The sequence below is a fragment of the Bubalus bubalis genome, chromosome 10 (genome assembly GCF_019923935.1).
Source record: "Bubalus bubalis isolate 160015118507 breed Murrah chromosome 10, NDDB_SH_1, whole genome shotgun sequence".
NCBI classification, from domain to species: domain Eukaryota; kingdom Metazoa; phylum Chordata; class Mammalia; order Artiodactyla; family Bovidae; genus Bubalus; species Bubalus bubalis.
Genome location: NC_059166.1, coordinates 1,140,970 through 1,163,772, shown reverse-complemented (window position 1 = coordinate 1,163,772; position 22,803 = coordinate 1,140,970). Strand labels below are relative to the sequence as shown.

At 48.9% G+C, this 22,803-nt stretch overlaps 1 long non-coding RNA gene across 2 annotated transcripts; it reads left to right on the top strand.

The window, feature by feature from the left end:
* The first annotated feature begins 11,802 nt into the window (after positions 1–11,802).
* LOC123464598 lies at positions 11,803–22,401 on the top strand. Of its 2 annotated transcripts, XR_006639613.1 has the most exons (4): positions 15,200–15,573; positions 16,292–16,485; positions 17,731–18,117; positions 19,128–22,401. It is a non-coding gene; the product is annotated as an uncharacterized LOC123464598 (long non-coding RNA). The 2 variants fall into 2 exon arrangements; XR_006639612.1 differs by lacking the exons at positions 15,200–15,573; positions 16,292–16,485 and adding an exon at positions 11,803–12,605 and having other exon boundaries at positions 19,128–22,400.
* Positions 22,402–22,803: the final 402 nt, after the last annotated feature.

The following is a 22,803-nucleotide window of genomic DNA, read 5'->3' as shown; positions in this document are numbered from 1 at the left end:
GGGACCTGCCCAGAGACAAAGGGAGAGCGACCGGGACCTGCCCCCGTGTTTGTCACTGCCCAGCGCCCGCCCAGGGGGAGGTGAGCTCTGCCTCCAGGTCTTGCTCCAGTCCGATTGCCAGAAGGATCTTCCCCGAGAGATCAGGTCACCGAGGTTGGAACTGTGAAGCTTACAATGGGTGCGGTTTAAAGGGTAAAGCGAAGCAGGCAACTTCATTACAGTAAAACACTTAATATATGTGAAACATAACTTCAACATAAAACAGTGCACAAATATAAATGAATGGTTTTTTATTGTTCCTTTTTTACTTCTACTGTGCTCACTGCATCTCTGAGATGGGGAAGGCGGGCCAACCTGCTGAGCGGATCATCTCACAGCGTGAGGGACCCAGACCCTCACCTTGCGATGATGGCAGCCACGTCTCAGGAGAGCCGGGAGGAGAGTTCTCAGAGCTGTTCACAGCCTCAGCACACGCCAGTGCACACGCGGACTCGGAGCCCTTCACAGCCTCAGCGCACACTGGTGCACACGTGGACTCGGAGCCCTTCACAGCCTCAGCACACGCCAGTGCACATGTGGACTTGGAGCCCTTCACAGCCTCAGCACACGCCAGTGCACACGTGAACTTGGAGCCCTTCACAGCCTCAGCGCACACTGGCGCACACGCAGACTCGGAGCCCTTCACAGCCTCAGTGCACACCAGCACACACGTGGACTCAGAGCCCTTTACAGCCTCAGCGCACACCGGTACACACGTGGACTTGGAGCCCTTCACAGCCTCAGCACACAGGAGTGCACACGCGGACTCGGAGCCTGGGGGCTACCCAGGGCCACATTGGGGGCAGCGCAGGGCAGGCCCCCTCAGGCGGGCCCCAGGGTGACGCTGGGCTATGGGCTCCGGGGGGAGGGGCACGACTGTGCCCGGGGCCAATGGCTCCATCAGTTTCCCCCATGCACCTGGGCTTGTTCTGATTCTGTTTTCTAAGTTTATGCATTCCTATTAAAATTCTGTTTTTATCTCTTTCTGTTTCATAATTGTACCTTTTAATTTTCATTTTAATGCGTTAACACCTGGGGGATAAACTGCTCAGACTTCGAGCCCCACGTTTTGTGGGGACCCTGTTCTGGCAGTGGGAAGTCCACCCCTTGGCTCCCCTGTGAGCTCAGGTTCTGCTGCGCCTCTTTCTCCGGGAGAGAACTCTGAGCAGGTAGAAGAACTTAATCATTAGATTTGCTTAATATCCAAGGATATTTGGATATTTGATTAATATCCAAAAAGAAGTTCTTTTTCCTCCAAGAACTCATGTTGCCTTCCCTGGTCATCCTTCCTGTGTCCTGGTCTCTTTTAATTTGATCCGAAGAGCCAAATAAATACAGAGAAAGAACACAGCAAGGACTGACCCCCAGCTGCGCAGCTGGAGCTGGAGCTGAACCCAGGGCCTCACTAAGGCGGGCGGGCGGGGCTGCCCTTGTCCTCCCCGCGCTGGGGGAGGTCACCGCTCCAAGGACTGCCCCCATTGCAGCCAGGGCACGGGGGGCAATGTCCTTCCATGGAGCCCCGCGGCGGCCGCCTCGGCAGGTGGTGAGGGCCACACATCCCCTCCTCCTCCGTTAGCTTCTGGGATGCCGTGAGTGTCGCCCTGGCGTTTTTCCAGAAAGTCTTCACAAAGGCAGGTGCGGGTGGGAGGGGTCTGGGGCCCGCAGACCCAGGTCAGCCGGGGAAGGCGCCAGCGGGCGCAGCGTCCGGGCCGCCCACCAGGGGGCGCTGCCGGCCCGTCCCTCGAGGCCTCGTCCCTGCGGTCGATCCAGACTCCGCAGAGGCTCCCGGCGTCCTGGGCGCTTCTGCAGGGTGAGGCTTCCCGGTCCATCCCAGAGACCAACGCTGAAAGGCCGGCCAGAGAGCAAGGAAGCTCCCGCTACATGTATTCAAACGTGTATCTAGGATCCACAAGGATTTGACGACGCTCACAGTCTGATTGGAATACATGTGTGTGCACAGGTGTACGTGCTACATGCCTATGTGCTCGTGTGTGCTGAGGTGTTTGCACGTGTGTGCCTGTGTCCCCTGTAAACAAACCTGCCGGGAAAGGAGGCAAGTCGGCCCTCACTCAGAGCTTGATTCAGGCCATCTGCTGGCCTCCAGAGCCCACGGCCCTTCCGCTCACAATTCTGCCTTTTCCATAACAGGGACTCGCAGACTCAAAACCACCTTGTGTCTTCAGATCAGAACTGTAACATTCCCAGCTGTGGACAATGCATAGCCAGGTCCGCCCCGGTTAGCTGTGTGAGGTGGGTGGTGTGGCCTGAAGTCGCCCACAAAGGCCTGGATTTCCTTCTCCGATAAACAAGGTGAACGAGGTTCTTTCTCTGCAAACCTGGAAGTCCAGGCCTGCCCCTGTCCTGGCTCCTGCTCATCCCCTCTTCCCAGGTAGGGACTGAGCCACCTGGTGACAAGTTCTAGCTGCCCCGTCCTCACTGCGTTCTTCCCCCGTGAGAGACGTCTTTCTAGAAGGCAGATCTGAGGTCCCCGCCCTGGGGCTGGTGGACAGCCTGCACACCTCCCCCAGCAAGCACCCGACAGAGTGAGATGCCTGTAGCTTTCTGGGTTAAATGTCGTGGTTCCACTTGGCAGCCCTATCATGGCTGGTTTATTGGACTGGTAACAACCTGTGTCTGGTGTTCAGCTTGGCCGGGAGGAATTCCCAGGTGGTGCAGTTGGTAAAGACTCTGCCTGCCAATTCAGGAGACACAAGAGACACGGTTTCGATCCCTGGGTTGGGAAGATTCCCTGGAGGAGAGCATGGCAACCGTTGCAACATCCTCGAATGAGAAATCTCATGGACAGAGGAGCCTCGTGGGCTTCAGTTTATGGGGCCGCAAAGTTGGGCATGACTGAGCACATGCTGGCTGGCTCAGGGCCGGGGTCTCCGAGTGAGTATGGACCGGCATTCAGCAGCCACCAGAAACCCCCAACAATGCCTGTGAGTGGAAGGCTTTGAAATGAAGGTTTAAGCCTGTGGACATGGGTTTGGGTGGACTCTGGGAGTTGGTGATGGACAGGGAGGCCTGGCGTGCTGTGGTTCATGGGGTCGCAATGAATTGGACACAACTGAGCGACTGAACTGAACTGAAACGGATCTAGAATCTGATTTTATACCATCTGCCCATGTGCATTGGTGTTTAAAAAACTAACACAAAAGTTGATCCAAGCCAGTGATATGCCTGGAGTACACAAGAAAAGCGAATAAAATGACGTTCTGAGCAGACTGTTTGATAATCCAAGTGGCATACAATACTTTGAGGAAAAAAAGAAACCTGGATAAGCAAAATAGCTAACTATAAAAACTAAAAAATACACAAGGAAACAGTGCATTGTAGTACAATGCTAGCAGATCAGTAATAATTATATCAGGGAACATGAAAGAAAATATTTACTATTATTACACAATAAATCTATGTAAAATAATTAGAGTATTTAATTCTAAATATTGATTATTTAATACAATATTTAATATTTATTAAATATTTAAAGTATTTAAATAATAAATATTAATTAAATATTGAATTTTATTTTTTTAATTTAATTTTTTTAAATTTAATTTTATTTTTAAACTTTACATAATTGTATTAGTTTTGCCAAATATCAAAATGAATCCACCACATGTATACATGTGTTCCCCATCCTGAACCCTCCTCCCTCCTCCCTCCCCATACCATCCCTCTGGGTCGTCCCAGTGCACCAGCCCCAAGCATCCAGTATCGTGCATCGAACCTGGACTGGCAACTCGTTTCATACATGATATTTTACAAGTTTCAATGCCATTCTCCCAAATCTTCCCACCCTCTCCCTCTCCCACAGAGTCCATAAGACTGTTCTATACATCAGTGTCTCTTTTGCTGTCCCATACACAGGGTTACTGTTACCAACTTTCTAAATTCCATATATATGCGTTAGTATACTGTATTGGTGTCTTTCTTTCTGGCTTACCTCACTCTGTATAATAGGCTCCAGTTTCATCCACCTCATTAGAACTGATTCAAATGTATTCTTTTTAATGGCTGAGTAATACTCCATTGTGTATATGTACCATAGCTTTCTTATCCATTCATCTGCTGATGGACATCTAGGTTGCTTCCATGTCCTGGCTATTATAAACAGTGCTGCGATGAACATTGGGGTACACGTGTCTCTTTCCCTTCTGGTTTCCTCAGTGTGTATGCCCAGCAGTGGGATTGCTGGATCATAAAGCAGTTCTATTTCCAGTTTTTTAAGGAATCTCCACACTGTTCTCCATAGTGGCTGTACTAGTTTGCATTCCCACCAACAGTGTAAGAGGGTTCCCTTTTCTCCACACCCTCTCCAGCATTTATTACTTGTAGACTTTTGGATTGCAGCCATTCTGACTGGTGTGAAATGGTACCTCATAGTGGTTTTGATTTGCATTTCTCTGATAATGAGTGATGTTGAGCATCTTTTCATGTGTTTGTTAGCCATCTGTATATCTTCTAAATATTCAAAATATTGAATAGAGTATTTCTATTAATAAAAATATTTATTATTATTGCATAATAAATTTATGTAAAATAATTAGATAAAAGGCAATATGAAAACTATGATAAAATAAACTGAGAAGAATAGGCAGATATGGGAAAAAATACAAAAAGATTTTCAATAAATAAGAAACAGAGTCCTCAAAATTTTATATTTGGTGACTGTGTAAGAAACGGAAGAACAAGGCCAATTCCCTGCAGGTTCGCAGGTTAGGACTCCACGCGTCCACTGCAGGGACATGGGTTCACCTCCGATTGGGGAACTAAGAGCTGGGAGGCCACACAACACGGCCAGAAGGATAAATAAACCAAAGACGCTGAAGAACAGATAAGCGAGAGGCCGTCTGAAGAAATGCCCTGGCTGCTCAGCTTCTCACCCTGGGGGATGTGCCGTGGGCTTAAGCCCCGTCAGCTGCCCCTCTGACCCACCCTGTATTTGGGAGAAGCTGCTCTTGGTGGGCCCTGAGCTGGGGAGGCCTTGTGGCAGCCCTGTCTGGGGACCCTCCATGGAGGAGACGGCTCGCGGGTTCTTCCCGGCCCCACGGCGGTGGCGTCATAACCTGGCTGCGTCTGGTCTCTTCCAGCCCAGTCCCTCTTCTTCTCCCTCGACGGCAGCCCAGCCTGCATCGCAGTCTGAAGACTCGCCCCTCTGCTCCCCTCACCCAGCAAGCCTCTCGCAACATCTCACCCGACCTGACATGAAGGCATAGCTGATATGTGAAGGATGAGAAGAAACCATTCACGAAAGGGTGGGAGAATTTAGAAGGGAACATCCCACAACAGAATGTTAAGGAACCCCGGGTGTGGAGCAAGAGCCAGAGCTCCTCATTTTAAGCCAGGAGCGGCCAGGGCCCCGGCTAGCGGGTGGCGTTTCACGAAGCACTGACCTGGGAGGGTCCCCTGTCACCCATCTCAAAGACCATCAGGGATAGAGTTCAGAGGAGGCAAAGTGCAGGCTCAGACCTCGGGGAGGCACAGGGGCCTCAGGGGAAACTCGAGATTGTGCTTCCTGATCCGTTTGCAGCCCTGCCCACCATGCAGATCCAATAAAGAGGTGGAAAGTGGTGGAAAGCAAAGTTTTCTTTATTTCAGATGCTGGCAACCAAGAGTGGGAGGGTGGACTCCTGTCCAAAGGCTGACTCCCCATCACTGACAATCAAGGGACAAGAGCTTTTATGGACAGAGGGAAGGGGCTACTGCAGAAGCCGCGCAGTCAGCTCTGACTATCATCTTGGAGTGGGTCGTCTGACCCAGCATCATCTTGGTTGTTTTAGATACAGTTAATCTTCAGCTCCAGGCTTTGTCTGTTTCCATTTCCTTGAGGCCAGTTCTCAGAATTGTGGAGTTTATGTCATGGCAATAGTCTGGTCATCGTGTGGTTAACCTCTCCATCTGGTGGGGGATTCAGTATCTATAAGACAGCTCACAGGATATGGCTCAGGATTTTATCTACAGCCCTTGAGAAAGAACTAAAGGTCCTCGACTTGACTGAATGACTAAACTATTATTTAGTCTGTTGGACTGTTTTTCTTTGATCTGCATTTTCTCAGTTCTCTGAACTTATTCTTCAGTTAAAGTTTATCCGCAGACAAAAGGCAGGCAGAGGGCATGGGGGAGGGGCCTTAGGGCCTTGCTCCGTTTCAAAGCCACACGCCATTCCTGCTCCTGGTTCCTGGAGCTGGCTGCATCTATAGCAACCACACTGAAACAATAGCGTTCCGTTCTAGAATTATCCCTTGACCTACTTTGGGTTGCCCCTGAATTTGCCTTTTCACTGCTTCCTGAAATGTGACATCATTGGTTTGGAAAAATGGAATGTTCCAGTTTCCACTGGGAAAAAAAAACCTCCTATCTTAAAATCAACAGTTTTAGTAAAGATGCTTCTTAGGGAATGGCCCAGAGAAGAGAGGACCAATATTTATTGAAATTGTACCGTGTATCTAAAGCTAGATCTTTTTAAAATCTTTATTGCAATTGAGGTATAAGTGATATACAAGAATTGCAATCTTATTTTCAGACTTTAAACTTTTTATTTTGCACTGGGGAGATCCAACCAGTCCATTCTAAAGGAGATCAGCCCTGGGTGTTCTTTGGAAGGACTGATGCTGAAGCTGAAACTCCAATACTTAGGCCCCCTGATGCAAAGAGCTGACTCATTGGAAAAGATCCTGATGCTGGGAGGGATTGGGGGCAGGAGGAGAAGGGGACAAGAGAGGATGAGATGGCTGGATGGCATCACTGACTCAATGGACGTGAGTCTGAGTGAACTCCAGGAGTTGGTGATGGACAGGGAGGCCTGGTGTGCTGCAATTCACGGGGTCGCAAAGAGTCGGACACGACTGAGCAACTGAACTGACTGACTGACAGTTGGTTAACAATGTTGTGGTAATTTAGGTGAACAGTGAAGGGACTCAGCTATACACATACACGTATCCATTCTCCCCAGAAGCCCCCTCCCACCCAGGCTGCCACATAACACTGAGCAGAGCTCCCTGTGCTCTACAGTAGCTCCTTGTGAGTTATCCGTTTTGAATGCTTCAGTGTGTACCAGACACATTTCCTCATAGACATCTGTCTACACCCTCAGTACTTCCAAGATACTAAACATATCCATCACCTCCAAACTTTCTTGTGTTCTTTCATGATGAGTGTGTGTGCACGTGTGTGTGTATGCGTGCATGTATGTGTGTGCGTGTGGTAAGAACACTTGATTTGAAACACACAGCAGAGGGTCACTGGCCATGGGCACTGCTGCTCTCACAGATCTCCAGAACTCACTCATCCTATGAAACAGAGGATTTGTACCCAGAATAGCGACACCTCTCTCTGCCTCCCCACCAGCTCCTGGCATCCGCATCTGCTCTCTGTTCCTGTGACTCCTCATGCCCTTGTGTGGCTTATGTCCCTCAGCAGGGCGTCCACTGGTGCAGGCACGATGGAGACAACATGCAGCTTCCTGGAAAACTAAAAATAGAAGTCGCACGTACTCTAGGAACCCCACTGCTGGGTACTGATGCCAAAGACCTGAAAGCGGGGCCTCGCAGGTCGGTCTGCACCCTCACGCTCACAGCAGCACCCCTCATGGTCGGCAAGCTGTGGACACACAGGTGTCCGCTGATGGCTGGCTGGACACGTAGATGTGGGGGTGGGCTCGCAGAGGACAGGGAACAGGGGAGCCCGCGGCTGCGGGGCTGGAGGGGCCGCGTGCATCTCAGAGAGCGAGGCAGATGATCGCAGTTGCTTACTTACGAATTTCTGTGAGATGTCCTTCAAATATCTGAAGGCCAAAAAGATGAATGAAGCCCGCCAAGCAAGCCTCCACCCCTCCCTAGGCAGGCAGCGCTGAGTGCCCGGGGCTCTCGTCTTCTTCTGTCTTTGGAAGGAAAGGGGAAGCAGCCCCAAGGACAGTGTTCCCTCCTCGTCTGCCTGGGAGTCCGGTGGCTGTTAGCGTCTGGGGCCACTTTGCACCTCTGATCAGGCTGCATGCTCCTTGATTAATTTGTACACATCGTCCACACAGGTTACATATTTCTGTTTGTCTTTGCTCATCTGTATCAGTGTCCTTCTGCCAAACTTTCCTCACGTAGGAGGCAGAGAATCCAGCAAGGGCGGTGGGACTCCTACATTCTCACCATATTCAAAGTCCTCACCCTCTGTTCCTACACGGACTTCCGCAGCTGATTGGCTCTTGCAGCTGGTGATCACTCTTTTCCAGTTTCCTGTGATTATTTGTTGAAGTCTATTCTGACCACATGCAAACAACCTTGAACCTCAAGTGCAAAGGGTCACGTTCGTCAGAGCCCATGACAACAGGCCGTGAGTTCGCAGGGCAAGGCTGCCCCCAGGTTGGGGTAATTCCATTTATCTCACATCCGGGCCTCCACTCCCTTTTCCTTGCTCTTCCCTCAAACTCAACTGCAATGTGTTTAAAGTGTCCCTGGATACATAACTGTTCCTTAAACACAGTTACTCTCTGTGTGTGCGTGCCTCTATAGACATCATAGTGTCTTTTAGGTGCTTCAGCGTTACTTCTTAAAAGATCAGTGTTGTTCAGTGTCCACCTACTTCCTTACAGTGTGTACCTCGTGTGTTAAGTGAACACCTTTTGGATTATTCCACGACACTCGAATTCCACCATCTTTCAGTGGTTCCTCATGACGTCGCAGTTGCCTGGGATTTTTTGAGAGCCCAGGAGATGTGACGAATTCCATCACATTGGGATCGTCAGATCACATGAGCTGCACAAGCCAAGTCCTTCCGGTTGAAATGCTTCCTGTGATGGCCTTAGCAGTTTGGGAGCATCTTGTGGGAAATCCTCATTTCTTCACATACGCACCAACACGTGGCAAGACCCAATCGCTCTAACTTCTGCCATCTGGTGGGAAGAAACAGTGCACTCTCGATCTTCATTTACTAGTGTGACGTGGCACTTTCCACACACCTGTTGGTCACACACTTGAGTTCTGTCTCTGTGAATCACCTATCTGAATCCAATTTTCAATCTTGGATTTGGAGAGGGAGTTGTTGGTTCTGATGGACCCTCATCCAATGCCAAAGAATGTTCAACTGCACAATGGCACTCATCTCACACGCTAGCAAAGTAATGCTCAAAGTTCTCCAAGAAAGGTTTCAATAGTACGTGAACTGAGAACTTCAAATGTTCAAGCTGGATTTAGAAAAGGCAGAGGAGCCAGAGATCAAATTGCCAACATCTGTTGGATCATAGAAAAAGCAAGCGAGTTCCAGAAAAACATCTACTTCTGCTTCTTTGACTACCCTAAAGCCTTTCCACAAACTGGAAAATTCTGAAAGAGATGGGAATACCAGACCACCTTACCTGCCTCCTGAGAAATCTGTATGCTATTCAAGAAGCAACATTTAGAACCGGACATGGAACAATGGACTGGTTCCAAATAGCAAACGGAGCACATCAAGGCTGTATATTGTCACCCTGCTTATTTAACTTATATGCAGAGTTCATCATGAGAAATGCTGGGCTGGAAGAAGCACAAGCTGAAATCAAGATTGTTGGGGGAAATATCAATAACCTCAGATATGCAGATGACACCACCCTTATGGCAGAAAGTGAAGAAGAACTAAAAAGCCTCTTGATCAAAGTGAAAGAGTAGAGTGAAAAAGTTGGCCTAAAGCTCAACATTCAAAAAACAAAAATCATAACATCCGGTCCCATCACTTCATGGCAAATAGATGGGGAAACAGAGGAAACAGTGGCAGACTTTATTTTTTTGGGCTCCAAAATCACTGCAGATGGTGACTACAGCCATGAAATTAAAAGATGCTTACTCCTTGGAAGGAAAGTTATGACCAACCTAGAGAGCATATTAAAAAGCAGAGACATTACTTTGTCAATAAAGGTCCATCTGGTCAAGGCTATGGTTTTTCCCCTGGTCATGTATGGATGTGAGATTTGGACTGTAAAGCAGGCTGAGCACTGAAGAATTGATGCTTTTAAACTGTGGTGTTGGAGAAGACTCTTGAGAGTCCCTTGGACTGCAAGGAGATCCAACCAGTCCATCCTAAAGGAAATCAGTCCTGAATATTCATTGAAAGGACTGATGCTGAAGGACTGAAACTGCGATATTTTGGCCACCTGATGTGAAGAACTGACTGATTGCAAAAGACCCTGATGCTGGGAAAGGTTGAAGGCAGGAGGAGAAGGGGATGACAGAGGATGAGATGGTTGGATGGTATCACCAATTTTATGGACATGAGTTTGAGCAAGCTCTAGAAGTTGCTGATGGACAGGGAAGCCTGGCGTGCTGCAGTCCAAGGGGTCACAAAGATTTGGACGCGACTGAGCAGCTGAACCGAGCCGACCCATCATCACTGCTTTTGCAGAATCTTCTCCCCGTGAGTCGCCTTTATGGTTACTGTTGTCGTTCGGTCTCTAAGTCATGGTGACTGTTTGAGACCTCAAGGACTGCAGCATGCCAGGCTCCCCTGTCTTCCAGTGTCTCTTAAGCTTGCTCAAACTCATGTCCATTCAGTCGGTGATGCTATCCAACCATCTCATCCTCTGTCACAGAGTTTTGCCAAGAGAACACACCGGTCATAGCAAACACCCTCTTCCAACAACACAAGAGACGACTCTACACATGGACACCATCCGATGGTCAGTCACCTTTATTACTTTTCTTAATATCATCTTTTATTGAAAATAAATCCTCAGTTTTGATGTATCAATTAATTAAGCACTTGTTTTGTTCTTGGGATCTGGTTTAAGAAGAACCTTCACCCCCAATTCTCAAGTATGTTCTCATGTTTCTTCTTAAGTTTTCTTCAAAATTTTTAGCTCTTGCATTTAGAGCTTTCATCCAGGTGCCATCCTGGCACCAAATGTAGCCCAAAGTAGGTTCTAACCTCCTTTTCTTAATAAGCTGACCAGTTTCCCCATCTGATAAATATCCATGCTTTCTCATTGGTCCTGACGCTTTCTTTGGAAAAAGCACTTTCTGCTTCATATTGTAGATCTGGTACAGAAATAAGAGAACAATGAAGACCTCCATGTGCTCACACCAATGCCGCCTGTGGACCCTGCACCCCTCCTGCTGCAGCGGCCCCTGCTGTCTCCCCCGAGGTTTCTCCTGGTTCTCACACCTGCTCTGCCTCGTTCCTCTGTCCACCATGTCTCAGGACTTAGTGGGGGAGGCGTCCAGCATCTCGGGTTAGTTTGCAGGTGGGTTGGAGCTGGGAGCTTATTAGCACAGTCCTCGGGTTCTTAGTTTCTGGCAGTTTAATTCTTTCTTTCTCTCTTGGTATCTACATGTTCCTTGGGGTTGGGACCCCCAACATCTAGTTCCCCCTCTGATGTTTGAAGGTGGTCAGGACAGTCAGTTCATTCATTCAAAAATAAAAGCTTCATCCCAACTCTGTGAAGAGTCATCTGCTTGGCTCTGGGAACTCAGCTGTGCAAAAAGACTGAAGTGCTCATAGATGTTTAAAAGCATTTCTAGTGAAATGGTACAGCTCGTAAATGGCCATGCTGCATGGTGGGAGGAAATGGGATGTGATAAATCGTAGGTGGTGAGAAGGTTGGCGTCTCCAAGATGAAGCTGAGCGCCTCGTGAAGAGCAGACGGAGTGACTCAGCCCTTCTGTGGGAAAGTGCCGGGAAGCAGGAGGCGCAGGACTGAGTCAGGGGACCAGAGGTCTGCCTGAGTCACGCGGAGACCCGATACCGTGTGTGGAGTTTGGACTTGACTCTGAAATGGTTATGTAAGCCTGAGGAGGGAGGCGTGGAGAAGTAAGTCTAATGTAATAAGGAGCCCTATGCACAAAATGAGAAAAAGGTCTTTCTGAGACGTATGCTCTGTACTGGAATCCGCACATTAACATTTCCATCCGTCCATAAACTCAGAAATTGCTTTTGGGGGTGGGGGAGAAATTTGTCAACAACAAAAGCAAGACGTGTGTGCTTTAACAGTGATCTCAGCTAGAAGTGACCCCGTGACTCCTGGGCCAGCCGTCGTTTAAGTTTCAGTGATGCGGCACTGTCTCCGCTGTGGTTGCCGGCACAGAGAGAACACTGAGCAGAGGAGTCTGGCAAAGCCTCTGAAGGTACATACGGGGTCATGCGAGGGTTCCGCAGGAGTTAGTTTCTGATTCATCCAGGAAGGAAAGGGTACGCACAGGGCTCTGTGGCGTCTCCTGGACCCGCCAGTGGGGAGACGGCCACCGTGTGAGTCCCGTGGGCCTGTGCTGAGCGTTGAAGAAAGGACCTCGCATTGGAGCTTCCCACCTTAGCATCCTTCGAGTTTGTCATTGGATACTGACCCCTGAGTTCAGATGTGCATCAAATCTCTGTAAGATAAATACGGCTTTCTGTGAATAAGACTTAAAGAAAAGTGCATATGGATTCATGCAAAGGAGAGGAGTAAATTATAAGACAAACACACCCAGAGCCATCACCAAGGAGCCAGCCGGATACACCGGCTTCTCAGCAACTACTCCTGCTTCGAAGAAAATAATCCCTTCTGTAACTGACAAAGAAGACCTCAACCAGAGTGTGTGCCTGTGAAACTGCATGAGTTCTAAGTGAGTAGAAATACAAGCTTGGGAGAAATCATGGGCAACACTAGGGTCACAATATAAACACACATTTTCCATGAAGATCATTTTTTAGACTATTTTTAATGGAAGTATAGTTAATTTGGGAGGCTTCCCTGGTGGCTCAGTGGCCTGCAATGCAGGAGACTCGGGTCCAGTCCCTGGATGGGGAAGATCCCCACTCCAGTATTCTTGCTGGAGAATCCTGTGGACAGAGGAGCCTGGGGGGCTACGGTCCGTAAGGTCGCCAGGAGTCAGACGCAAACGAGCACCTGGGCACGCATAGTGATTTGCATGCGTAAGCTTCAGGTGCGCGGCACAGTCTCTCAGTTACACACATGCGCATTATGCATATATGCATATATTGTTTTTCATCATATTTTCCATATACATTATTACAAGATACTGAGTAGAGTTCCCTGTGCTACCCAGTTAGGTCCTTATGTTTTATCTATTTTATATACAGTATTGCATGTATTTTAATTCCAAACTCCTGATTTCTCTCTCCTCTCCTTTCCCCTTTGGTAACCATAAATTTGATTTCTACATCTGTGGGTTCATTTCTGTTTCATAAATAAGTTCAGTTGTATCTTTTATTTTTTATATTTCATATGTAAATGATATCATATGATATTTGTCTTTTTCTGACTTACTTTACTTAATATGATTTTCTCTATGTCCACTCATGTTGCTACAAATGGTCGTATTGTTTCATTTTTTTATGACTGAGTAATATTCCATTATATATATATCTATATATATAGACACACAGCAAATCTTCTGTATTCATCTGCTGATAGACATTTAGGTTCTCCCATTATCTTGGCTACTGTGGATAGTAACGCTATAAACGTGGAGTGCATGCATCTTTTTGAACCCCGTTTTTCCTTAAACCTGCACTGAAAGTGGAATCTGAACTCCCACATTATAGATAAATAAGGAGGACCATCAGACTTTGTTTTGTTGTAAAATGCATTTATATGCCTTCCCCGTTGGGATCACCTGAGGAGTCACAGGGCAGGGTGATCCTCCAGGGGCAGGAGGTGGGGTCTCTGTGCTTCCCCCACATTGCTTCTCTGCCCCTCACTCCAGCTCCCTCCTTCACACACACACACAGATACACACACACACAGATACACACACACACAGACACACACACAGATATATGCACATGCACATGCATCATGGACACACACACACACACGGCATGCACACACATGTGCACACACAGCACACGTGCACACACACCCCCTTCCTCATCCTCTTCCTCCCCTTTCCTTTTTCTCCTTCGTGCTGCCTCATTTCTTTCCTTTTGGCTAGTTTTCTTACATCTCAGAAAGTACATGTTTTCACAGTATCCTCACTAAAAGTCAGTTCAGTTCACTCGCTCAGTCATGTCTGACTCTTTGTGATCCCATGGACTGCAGCACGCCAGGCCTCCCTGTCCATCACCAATGCCCAGAGCTTGCTCAAACTCATGTCCATCGTGTCAGTGATGCCATCCAACCATCTTATCCTCTGTCGTCCCCTTCTCTTCCCACCTTCAATCTTTCCCAGCATCAGGGTGTTTTGCAATGAGTCAGTTCTTTGTATCAGGTGGCCAAAGTATTAGAGCTTCAGCTTCAGCATCAGTCCTTCCAATGAATATTCAGGACTGATTTCCTTTAGGATGGACTGGTTGGATCTCCTTGCAGTGCAAGGGACTCTCAAGAGTCTTCTCCAGCACCACAGTTCAAAAGCATCAATTCTTCAGTGCTCAGCTGTCTTTATAGTCCAACTCTCACATCCATACATGACCAGGGGAAAAACCATAGCCTTGACTAGATGGACCTTTATTGACAAAGTAATGTCTCTGCTTTTTAATATGCTGTCTAAGTTGGTCATAGCTTTTCTTCCAAGGAGCAAGCGTCTTTTAATTTCATGGCTGTAGTCACCATCTGCAGTGATTTTGGAGCCCAAAAAAATAAAGTCTGCCACTGTTTCCTCTGTTTCCCCATCTATTTGCCATAAAGTGATGGGACCGGATGCCATGATCTTAGTTTTCTGAATGTTGAGCTTTAAGCCAACTTTTTCACTCTCCTCTTTTACTTTGATCAAGAGGCTCTTTAGTTCTTCTTCACTTTCTGCCATAAGGGTGGTGTCATCTGCATATCTGAGGTTATTGATATTTCTCCTGGAAATCTTAATTCCAGCTTGTGCTTCATTCAGCCCAGCATTTCTCATGATGTACTCTGCATAAAAGTTAAATAAGCACAGTGGCAATATACAGCCTTGACATACTCCTTTCCCAATTTGGAACCAGTCGGTTGTTCCATGTCGGGTTCTAACTGTTGCTTCTTGACCAGCATACAGACTTCTCAGGAGGCAGGTCAGGTGGTCTGGTATTCCCATCTCTTTAAGAATTTTCTACAGTTTGTTGTGATCCACACAGTTAAAGGCTTTGGCATAGTTAATAAAGCAGAAATAGATGTTTTTCTGGAACTTTCTTGCTTTTTCTATGATTCAACGGATGTTAGCAATTTGATCTCTGCTTCCTCTGCCTTTTCTAAATCCAGCTTGAACATCTGGAAGTTCATGGTTCACGTACTGTTGAAGGCTGGCTTGGAGAATTTTGAGCATTACTTTACTAGCGTGTGAGATGAGTGCAATTGTGCAGTAGTTTGAACATTCTTTGGCATTGCCTTTCTTTGCAATGTTCTTTGCAATGCAAAGTATCTTCTGCCAATTCAGAATCACCTATTTTAGTCAAGTTCTCTGAGCTTCAGTGTCTTTTGCTCAAAAACGTGGAAGATCCTTGCACCTACCTCCAGGAGTGCTCATGAGGATGAAATCAAATGACAGACCTCGAGACTAGCCCATCTTAGAAGCTCCAGAAGTCCAGCCTCCTTCTCGCCCATCAGAGATCAGAGCAGCTGTCCTGTGGCTGCAGAGATATCCAACGCCTGCTCCAGGGCAGGTCAGTGTCCAGCCTCTCCTGCCTCGCCTTCCGAGCTGTGAAGCCTCACTCACACAGCCGGGGGCTCCACTGTCACTTCCCAATTTACAGCTGGGTGAGACCAGCCCCAAAGCTGCTGAAAAGTCAGACTATTTTATTTGAAGTCTATAACCTGGAACTAGAGATTAAGGTTAGGGCTAGTAGCTTAAAAAGTCATTTTGGGGATGAAACCAAACTGGTTACCCACATAGGAAAAAGCATTCTGTTTCTCTAAAACCCAAAAAGCATTAGCATGGCCTTGATATCAGACAGCAAGAATTGTATGTGCCGCAGACTGTGATTCTATAATTCAGGGTTTGAGGAAAGAACCCCACACTCCAAGACAGGAGGGTGCCAGCAGGAGGAGACTGGGATCTGCATCCCTTGTTTTTGCAGTCCCTGCATTTTGGGACAGCTTACTAAATTGAGTGACTTTTGAAAACTGGATTCCCTGCACCAGAGTGAAGCTGGTTACGTGCCTGAGCTGGCGCGTGGGTCTCACGGGTCCTGTGATAGCATCACCCAGGGCGGGAGGGAAGGTGGTCCTTGGCTGAGACCCCCTCCCCCTCCCCGTGCCGTCAGTGACGTGGACGGTGCTGGACGGGCATCTGGGAGTAGGGGGGTCTGTCCCAGCTGGACGGGACAGACCCTGCTTCTTCGGTCCTGCTTGGCTCCGCCTAAATCCGCACTTTCCTTGCAGCCTCGCATGTAATCCTCCAAGACCTCCACACCCCAGTGAGTGAGCGACTGTAGCCTCTTGTTTGGGACCAGAGGGATGGGGCGCCGGCAGAGGTGAGCTGGAGCTGCGGCAGCCTCTGAGCTGCCTGGCTGAGCACTGCCACGGCCTGCCCGCCGAGAGCAGGGATGCCACCAGCTCCAGAGGATGAGAAACAGGTGCTTTTAAATCACAGGAGGCCACTCGCCTGCTTCAGGGCCAAGATGTCTGCCCAGAGGCCTTGGGGACCCCAGGAGCTCTGTGACCACCCGCCCCCATTGCCCCTGCCACCTCCGCCCGGTCCTGGCCGTGTTTCGGCTCCCATCACTGTATCCGCAGACAGAGGAGCCTGGTGGGCTACAGGCCGTGGGTCACCAAGAGGCGAACACAGCACAGCGCGGGCGTGCACGCACTGTGGGGAAGGGGTCATTGCTCATCACTCTCCCCATGAGGCCCTGACCGTTGTTCTCGTAGAGCCCATTTGTGTCTTGTCCGTCCCACATTCATTCCCTCAGATTAGAAAGTGCTTGTGAACAAACTGTGTGTGTTTTTAAAATTTTTCTTGGAGCGTAGCTGACTAACAAAGTTGTGTGAGTCTCAGACGTACAGCAAAATGAATCGGTTCTACGTGTGCATATATCCCATCTTTTTAGATTCTACTCCCATGTAGGTCATTACAAAGTGTCCAGTAGAGTTCCCTGTGCTACATAGCAGGTCCTTATCAGTTATTTATTTTATGTATCGTGAGGAGGGCATGGCAACGCACTCCAGTGTTCTTGCCTGGAGAATCCCCATGGACAGAGGAGCCTGGCGGACTGCAGTCCATGGCATCACAGAGTCGGACAGGACTGAGCGACTAAGCACATTTCATATATCATACTGCGTCTGTGTCAATCCAGTCTCCCAATTTATCCCTCCCCTCTCTCCCTCTGGGAACCATGGTAGTTTTACCCAAGAGTGATCATCAATTAAGATAAAATTTGTAGGACCTGGGGTCCGAGAGCCCATCACAGACAGACTCCAAAACGTCTGTCCGCTGACTGTGGCAAAATCAGGATTTGAAGGGTGGTCACGAGGCCGATGGCTGGGTGCAGCCCCTCGGACCCCAGCAGCAGAGCCGCGGGCACGGGGGCAGGGCACCTGCTTTGGACCTGGCCCGTGACCTCAGCCTTGCCATGCTCACTCCCTGGACGTCAGCACTGTCTTATCCACACATCACACAATATTACACAGCATGTTGTGTGTGTACAGTATTTAGACTTAACAGAGCGATTGAGTCATTATAGAAGGCACCCACGTATTATTTCATTTCGCTTGCTTCAATTTTGAGGGGGAAAAAGCAGATTCTTTTTCCCCTTTTGGTATCTGGTTTAGTAGGAATGTATCAAAATTATCTATAAAAACGAACGCGTGTGCCTTTTCAGGTTTAGCAAAGTGGAATCACGCCTTTGCTGGAGGCCGGCCTCTGGCGAGAACCCCAGCGGGCCGTCTCAGGGGCCAGGCGGCAGCACCCTGCCAGGGCTGCGGGGCCCCCTGCGGCAGCTCCAACCCCAGCTGCGCCGGGCCCCCCGTCACGATCCAGAGTCCTCAGGCAGCTCTTGCTCAGGCTCCGTCAGGGCAGGAGGCACACGTGGTGGAAGCAAGCCAACCTGAAAAGGAAAACTGCACCAACCTCGACGCCTGTTTGCAGTCAACCTAAGAAGGGATTCTGTGAATTCTGACACCAGTACATTCACTGGGGGGCCAGGGCCAGGGCCACCCTCCCCTGATCAGCACACCCGGGATTTTCATCCCTTTGGCTTCCGCTCCAGGTGAGCCGTCTTTGGGAAACCCCTCCCTCCGCTGGGCCCCCTCTCTGCAGCATAAGCAGCCACAGGCTGCCTGCTTCGGGTGATCTTCAGGTGACCTTTTGGAGTCTGTGATGCGTCCCCTCCGCCTTCTGTGTCCGTCCCTCACCTCCAGTCCTCACTGGTGCCTCGCCTTTTCTCAAACCCACCCCCTGCCTGTCTTTGCTTCCCATCACCTGAAATGCACCGACCTCTTCCAGCCATGTAGATGTCAGGGTAAATGTCACCCCAGGAAGGGCCTCTCTGATCTCCCCAGAGGAGGCAGCTACCAGGTCACTTCCGGTCTCACTGTCCAGTCTTAAGCCTCCTGGGGAGCTGACAGTTATAAGGGATTTCATTGTCACTCGTTTGTCTTTCTCTGCCCCCAACATCGAAGCAGAAGCATCATGCTCATGAGAACATCAGCTGTGTCCCCAGGGCCAGAAAAAAGTCCGACGGGCCTTGGTGAAACAGACTGGATTATGTGTGTGTAACAAGAAGCCTGTTGTTTCCCAAGTAACTGCTTGAGTGCGTGTTTATACTGGAGTCTCGTTGCCTTGCAGCGTTGTGTTAGCCTGCGCTGCACAGCAAGCTGACTCAGTTACCCATGTACACGCAGCCCCTCTCTTTCAGATTTCCTTCCCATAGGTCACCACGGAGCATCAAGCAGGGTTCCCTGTGCTGTGTGGTAGGCTCTCATCGTAACCATAGAAACCATCTTTAACACACACCCCCCCGACCCCGCGCCCCCAAAATTGAGGGATCTCTTCCCATCCTGTAGTCTGGACTTTATCAGATCACAGGCAGACCCATTCCCGGAGCCGATCTCTCCCAGCCCAGAGGTTTATGCCCTCCAGGCGGCCCTCGGCCAGGCCCTGCTTTAGTGCTGTGGATGCTGAGACCGCGTTGCATCATCACGTGCATTTTCCTCATCTCTTTCCCCTTCTGTCCCTCTCAGCCAACTGACGGTCAGGCCTTGCTTTCGATTATTACAGGGCCAGGGCCATCTTCTCAAACTGTTTAAAAGTGAAGCGAGCTGGTTCCAAACAGAGTTACGCAGTGTTCTCGTCGCACACCCGTGTGTGCCTCGTCGGGAACCTCACCCGGCCTCGGGAGCTCTTGCCCGTGAGCAGCCATGGGATCCTGCGTCACTCCAAACCGCGCCTGTTCTGACGGAGGAATCCATTTAACCTCAGGAGCTTCTATCGCTCGCTGTGTTGAGAAATGTTTGTGATAAAGACGTGGGAAGATCGCATGGATTACTACAAACAAATGCAGCAAAGTGGGTTTAAAAACTTGCATTTCAGCAGGCGCTGTGCGATGCCAGGAAAGACCCTGAGGTTGGGTCAGTCACAGCTGGTGTTCCACCGGCTCCAAGGCTCCTGAGCTTAACTATTACCAAAACAATGAATGACTCTGAGACTGCTGTGCTGTGCTTAGTGTCTGAGTCTGGGACGCTGTGGGCCGCAGCCCACCAGGCTCCTCTGTCCATGGGATTCTCCAGGCGAGAACACTGGGGTGGGTTGCCATTTCCTCCTCCAGGGAATCTTCTTGACCCAGGGATCGAACCCAAGTCTCTTACGTTTCCTGCATCGGTAGGAAAGTTCTTTACCACTGGGGCCACCTGGGAAGCCCAATGTTGAGACAGGCTTATACATAATGATAAATTCACTGCTGACCTTCACCCAAGTTGAACTGGGTGTCCTGCCCTTTATCTGTCAAACCTCTGTGCATCCCCCCTGGCCCTGGGAGGTCTGCTGGCTTATGGATCAGAGCTCAGCACATTCTCAAGGCTGAAGGTGGAACCATAGCATCTATCATCTGATTCCTAGATAAAGTTGAAGTTTCTCAAGCACATCCACAAATGTAGCGGAGGGCTGGCCAGCAGTCTAAGCCGGGAGGCATGGCTGCGCTGCTCGGGGCGGGTGGGCTGAGTCCAGCCTGCCCTGCAGTTGCCCAGGACCACATCAAGGCTCAGTCTCGTCCCTCATCACATCGCCAGTTTGACTTGTACTGGGGTTGCAATTTGTATTCATTTTTCCATTTGTATAAGAATGCAAGGCTAAGGATTTTACATCTATCTACTAGAATATCTTACGTGACATTATGTGAAAAAAAATCATAGACCACAGTGCTGTGGGTCTGTGAGATTGGTTTTCTCCTCTCAGGGACTACGGCACTTTAATCATCAGACTTACGGTTGAGGGACAGGCCTGGCCGGCTTTGTTTGCTGGTCTGTTCGTCTAGTTGCTACACACTTTCTCTTGGGAACCACTAAGCTCGGGAGGCTCCTTCAGGCAGCGGAGGCGGGTGCTTGGCAAGCCCGCTGTTCCTTGTGACTCTGATGATGCTGAGGGTCCCGTGGAGACGGGGAAGGAAGGACAATTCGCCTCTCTGCCCTGAGCTGCTGCAGCAGAAGCAGAGCTCACTGAGAGACCTGCTTAGGTGGATGAATCCAAGCCCACAGATGGGCCCCACGTGGATGCTGCAAAGGCCAGGTCGCCTGTGACAGTCTCTGTACCCGCACCCGGAGGGCAGCCTGGGCCAAACTACCACCTGCATTCCTACAACCCCAAAGTGCGGGGCCACGTGCAACGTCAACACCTATTTTCTGTGGCCCAAGTTTAAACCAAGACAAGTGGAACTCCAAAATATTGACGTTTAAAAAAAGGAATTATATAACTTTTTTCCCCCCCGTTTACAAATCTAGCTGGGAGATTTTAGTTCTCCTCTTGAAATCTTTTTTAAAAAAAGCAAGTTCAGATCAGTTCATCCATTTCGTCCAGAGAGGATTGTAGAAAAAAACCAGAGGGCAAGGAACCACAGGAACAGGTTAACGTACGTCACAGATGTTAGCGACCCCACAAGGCAGGGCCCTGGCCTTGGGGCTGAAACCTCACCCTCGTCACGCATCTCGAGCTTGACTCTCACTGTATCTCTTTCCACTTGAGTTTGAATTACGTCAATTCCAGTTCTTTTTTAAGCTTTAATTTGAGTGCTGTTGTGGCTGTTTTTTCACCAGAGCCATTGAGGTTCTGGGCTGAATACACTTAACATGGCTGTAAAAAAGTTTTAACCCTCTGGATCACTGACTTTTTTAAAACAAAAGGTACACAAATACAGTCTGTGTTCAGCTTTCACAGGTGAGAAAAGGTTCTCAAAATAATTTTTAAAGATTAAAAAAATTAGTAAAATTTTAGAGACTTTTTTTAGAACCAAAGCCACTTTTTATTTACTCAAGAAGAGCAAAGGTTGATGATGCAGGTCCTTCGGTGGCCCACGCCCCCACGGTTCCCACGCCCCGCCAGCAGCCCCAGACACAGCAGACCCCAGGAGCCGGTCCTCGGCCTGATCTCTGGCAGCAGAGAAGAGCTGCAGAGGAAGCGACCTCCAGGAACAGAAGGCAGACGGGCTTGCAGAGCCATGACCATGACGCCTCAGTCTCCTACCTGGGCTTCTGTGCTGCCCATCTCCTCACCAGCACAGGTTGAGCACTCAGGAGGGCAGCAAATTCAGCTTCAACTCCCAGCCTTGGTTCCTCTCCATCTCAAGTTCATGGGAATGCCAATCTTAGTTTTGAATTAGTTATCATTCCAATAACAGCTCATTTTCTTTCTAAAAACATTGTTAATGTTGTGGAAATGCACATAAAAGGCACAAATCAGAAACATAGTCTTTACTTGTTTTCTTCATTCACCCAGGTCATTTCCCAGGTCCTCTCTTCATCTTGATCACCATCTTTCTTCCTATGATACTAATCAGTTCTTTGCCTTCCTGCAAAGATTCAAAACAACATACTCTTGATAAAAATTCCTCCAGTATTCCACATGTTACCTTTGATTATACCCCGTTTGGTTAATTTAAAATGGATTATGAAAGTGGCTCAGGATCAATCTGGACAAAACTGTAAGATGGAAAAAGATGGTTAGCAAGGCAAGTTAAAATGTTCACGAGAACTGATAAGGTTGAATTGATTCAGTAACTGAAATGGGAGGATCACTGTTAATGTTATTGATCAAATCCATCAAACTTCACACCCTTTTTGCAAAGACTCAGGATATTTTAAATGCAGTAAGCAGACACATGCACATCCACACGAGGGTGGGGGGAGGGGAGAGGATAACACAACTACTCTTGCTGAGAACCAAACGACTGCCTCCTGGACTCCTGGAAGCACGCTCTGAAGCTGCTCTGAAGACACGGGAGCTGGTATTTTTTTAGCTTCTGGTTCTCTGATCACCACCCTAACCACCTGCCCGGGCCCCAGGCCTGCCTTCTGCTCAGGCCCATGTCCTCGCTGGACGGGAGACCCCGGGGTACAGTAGAGAGTGATGGGGTGGTTTCCATGGAGACGGAGAGTGGAGGCGCCCCTCAGGCTGGGAGCACTGGGCGGCATGGCTGCAGCCACCTGCTGTCTCTGCTTCTTCTGCTTCCCACGGCTGAGCTGTCTTCTCTGCAGAACCCAAGACACGCTAGGTCCTGACCCTCAAAGGTGGCCCAAAGCACAAGAGCACAGCTAACTCAGCCAGGTTCCCGCTGCTGATTGCCTGCTGGCCTGAAAAAATTGCAAATCTTCATTTTTTGGTTGAAGAAATCATGACACGTTCATTGATTTCTAACCGAATTAGTTTAAGTGGAGTTTCAGTTTATCTGAGGGCATATGTACCCTTG